The sequence below is a fragment of the Natator depressus genome, chromosome 19 (genome assembly GCF_965152275.1).
Source record: "Natator depressus isolate rNatDep1 chromosome 19, rNatDep2.hap1, whole genome shotgun sequence".
Classification (NCBI taxonomy): Eukaryota; Metazoa; Chordata; order Testudines; family Cheloniidae; genus Natator; species Natator depressus.
The window spans coordinates 266,734-271,141 of record NC_134252.1 but is presented as its reverse complement, the minus strand read 5'-3'; the positions used below and the strand labels follow the sequence as shown (position 1 = coordinate 271,141).

General features: G+C 42.0%; 1 long non-coding RNA gene across 1 annotated transcript; it reads right to left on the bottom strand.

Moving 5' to 3' along the window:
- Positions 1-315: 315 nt before the first annotated feature.
- Positions 316-3,689, bottom strand: LOC141974657 (uncharacterized). Its single transcript, XR_012635790.1, has 3 exons — positions 3,449-3,689; positions 2,928-3,007; positions 316-451 (listed from the first exon to the last, which is right to left on the bottom strand). It is a non-coding gene; the product is annotated as an uncharacterized LOC141974657 (long non-coding RNA).
- Positions 3,690-4,408: the final 719 nt, after the last annotated feature.

Below are 4,408 nucleotides of genomic sequence, written 5' to 3'. Positions count from 1 at the left end.
AAGCAAGAAGGGAAAATGTTAACAAAACACAAATATGGAAATATAGAAAGAAATGAGCTGATAACTGAAGGAATGTCCAATATGCCAAACAGAGAGGGACAAGATAGCAAACAGGCAGCCACAAGAGCAGGACAAAAAGGGAAGTATGGAAGCATAAACTTACCTGAAATAGTTAGTTGATAACTCAACTTTGCAGAATTGAGGGGCACAGGTGGTTGAGACGGAAACAAAGGAGGAAGGAGAGGGATCTTCGGAACTGAGTCAGGAAACCTTGAAACACAGACAGAGAGCAGTGGGGTATGCAGAATCTTCCTCTTGTATTTCACATGGAGTTGACTTTTCCATGCCTTTTGTTTTCTTTGTTCATTTTGTGCAAGCACCACAACTGATCTCTTTGGCAGAAGCATACACTGTCCAAAAATGTGGGTAATGGAGATATCAGATGTCATTCCTAAAAAAGAAATCGGGGATAACTATTGGAAGTAGGTCCAAAAGCTTCTTGGAAGTGCTCTTATGCCAACTCTCTGCTCTATTCTGCCTTCAGTTTCAGCTCACCACCTCCAAAAGTAAGCGATATGACCCTTAGCATCATTATTAATTCTTGTATTGCAGTAACACATAGGGGCTTCAGTCAGGACTGAAGGCCTATTGTACATATAGTAAAGGGGTCTGCCTGCACAATTTACAGTCTAATTTCACCATTTGTGGAGCGTCTGTGCAGTTCTATGGCTTCCTTTGGACAGCACCCTTGCTGTTCAATATTGTGGCTGTGTCTTACTTTTTTTAGATACTCAGTCTCTCTTACATGTAAAAACAGTATGCATTGAACTCTGCCAGGGAGCTGACTCCAGCTGATTCCAGAGTGTGCTTTCCAATGGGAGCAAGAAACAGCAACAGTCTGAACGCATAATGAGAGTGAGAGACCTTCCCTGCATTACACAATGCAGAAAATAAAATTAAAAATTACTGTTCAAATACTGACTCACACCCCTGCCCTCCCTCTTTCATTTCCAGAGGACCCTGACTTCAGGGCTGGTACAAAAATGATCAATTGTGCAGGCGACCTGCATAGAGGTTCTACACTCTCTGAATGCCATGAAGTCCAGCACAAAGGTAATTACAACAACTGGAGTTTAAGAATACTATTGACAACTTGGGAGGGTCTTCTCTGTGATACCTGTGTACAAGAGTCCCTGTGACACATTGTAAATCCAGTTCCCATCCTGTTTCCACTCTGATTTGAGAGTTGGGGGGCGGGGAGAGGAGTAAACTATTTAAACAAAAGGTGAAATGTGTATGCAGTGAAATAGAATGGAAATAGTTGTGAAATCTCTGAGCCCAAATTGCCAGAGCCACAAATGATCCCACTTTGCAGTTACCACCCCATAAGGGGCTCAGAAATGCCACAGTTTAACATTGTTTTGAAATAGATTCCTGAGCTACACAAGATATAAAGCACTTTCTCCTCATTGGAGTCCTCTGAATTCTGCACCAAGTACACATAGCATTGCCTTTTGTGGGGACCTTCCGACAGCAACAAGACCATGGTGGTAGTTGCAGTGAACAGAGTCTGCTGTGTGTTGCACTCATTGCAGGAGGCTCAGCTTCCTTTTAAAGAAAAGGAGTACTTGTGGCACCTTAGAGACTAACCAATTTATTTGAGCATAAGCTTTCATGAGCTAAAGCTCACTTCATCGGATGCTGTAGCTCACAAAAGCTTATGCTCAAATAAATTGGTTAGTCTCTAAGGTGCCACAAGTCCTCCTTTTCTTTTTGCGAATACAGACTAACACGGCTGCGATTCTGAAACCAGCTTCCTTTTAGTAATTTATTAAGCATTTCCCAGTGCACCTATTGGCTCTACAGTTGCCTACCTATAACTGATGCAGTTTATGGTCAGCTCTGCACCTCAGCAATGCTATTAGTAGCTCAGCTGGAGTATGCTGACAGATCAGCATCCCTGGATGATGTATTTGTTAAATGGCACCACCTCCAGGAGCTTTTTATAACAACAGGGAAGGGGAATGTTCTGGTTAGACACACTTTATACCAAAACTCTACTGCTAAACCACATATTTAATTATAAAAAACACATGATACTGGAGAATACACTTTTTAATTACTTAAAATCTTCACTAAATATTCACAGTCATTGTCTTAACAATACCTACACAGAATGCTCTTGCCTTACAATGGCATATGTTGTACAATTTACAAACAGGTTAGTAATAAAATATTCTATAATACATTAGGCATTTATTGTAAGGCATCAAAGAATGTAGCTTCATCTAACATTCATTTGAATTTTTAAAGCATGTGTGTACAAGTCCGAGGACCCATGCACGTATGCAAGTCAGGGAAGTATGCGTCAGAGAGGCAGGTGTGTGCAAATCCTGGTACATCAGGCACTGTATAAATGCAGCATGTGCACACACACACAAGTTACATAAGACTAATGTAATACCTTCAATGCTTGAAGGGTTATGCAGTTTTATATTTATGAACACAAAGATGCAATTAAATCTTTGTTAGTATCTTGTGGTCCATAATACAGAATCTACTCTAACACCTTAAAATCTGTAATAAAAACATCTTTAAAAACAAAAACAAATGTACTTCCCTATTTTACTGTTGAAAGATCAGTACTGTGAAATACACCCTCTGCCACAAAATTTTTGAGATTCCGGCTGAAGGTGGGTCTCAATAGCACTATTTTACACTGCTGTTTTAACTGTTTCTCTCTACTGGGAAGGCTTTAGGAGTTGCAAAAACTCCCTCTTAGCCAGTGAATAGGTTACACGCTGCTTTTATGCTATACGAGTTGCTGTAACATGCAGCTGTACACATGAGGAAAGCCCCCATAAGGTCTCTGTCTGAGGAATGGGAGAGAGCTTTTGGGCAAAGATTTTTTTGTCCAAGAAAATTACCTTTCTCCTTGCTGTTCCCGTTTCTCTCGATGCAAAATTTCCTCTTCAGTAAGCCTGAGTCCTTACTGGGATCTAGCATCCTACACAAGAAGAAATGAACAAACAAAAAGGAAGAGTTAAAAAAAAAAATTTTTCAACCCTCCTCCTTAAAATGTCCCTGATATTAATGTATTATTTGGTAAGTGGAGCCCTCATGGTCTCTAATTTACATGTTTAGGCATTTCAGATTCTGCAGACACAAGGAGCACTTATAAGAAATGTGCGGTCACCAACTTGACAGGAACAGGACTTCTGAAAGTTAACTGCTGCTGCCATCAAGTTAGGCCGGGTGAGTTCTAAATCCTTTGGTCTCAGTTCCCAATTGGATTTAGCATCTGAATTTCCAGCTATGGGTTTCCCCCCCACCCCACCCCCCCGTTTTTTTTTTGTTTACACTCAATGTATCAGAATTTCACCTAGCTTTGTGGTACATCTGTATTATTTAACTGACAGATAATTTCACTTAGAACAGTGGTGCTCACACTTTTCCTGTCACATCCTCCCTCTTGCCAGTAACGGAATCTGTCCACATCCCCCTCCCCCACCACATTACTGCACAGCGAAGGCTTCCTCAGCAGCAGAGCTTGGGATGAAGGTGGAGCTGGGGCTAGAGGCAGAGCTGGTCTGGGAACAAAGAGGGAATGAGGGGTGAGGGAATGAGCCAGGGGGTGGAGTGGAGCTGCAGCTGGGGTCGGAGCTGGTGTGAGGGCAGAGCTGGTCTGGGGGGCAGAGTGGGGCTGAAAGTGTAGCACTCCCTCCCTGCCCCCCATGGGGCTGGCCCCAGCCCTGCCACCCACCCCAAAATGTTCCTCTGCGTCCCGTCCCCCCCCCCCCCCCGCCGCCTTTGAGAACCACTGACTTAGAACAAATGGATGAAAAAGCTTCCTAATAAAATCCTGAGATGACACTTCGGAGCAGGATCTTGGAAACTCAGAACTAAAACTTGGGTTGAATCTGAATGGCAGATATTCAATAAAGTGTGAATAAAGTTAGATTTTATAATTGTCAATCCCTGAACAAACATTAACTGACTGGGGACAATTCTGCTTGCATTGAAGTCATTGGGAGTTTTGCCAGGAGTTTCAATAGAGGCAAAGCAGACCCTTAGCAAAGATTCCAAGAAATGCAGTGAATATATAGCTCTGTTGTCTTTAGCTACAGCCCTAACAGACTAAAGACGCAATCCCGGAAGTCCCATTCCATCAGTAAGTATTGTTATTAATAAAGAGTAGTAATATTTTCAGTGTGTTACAATATATACCACAATGTGGCCAATCTTTCTGCTATGGCCTCTCCTCTCCTTTCTTCTGATACTGGGATGTATGAACCAGCAAAGTTTGAAGGGGAAACATTTTCTTCAAATCATTTTCAAAAGCAATAGACCAAAATCTGTCTGACGATTTATCATAAAAAGTTGTGCCACTGAACAAAGTTCTGGTAAC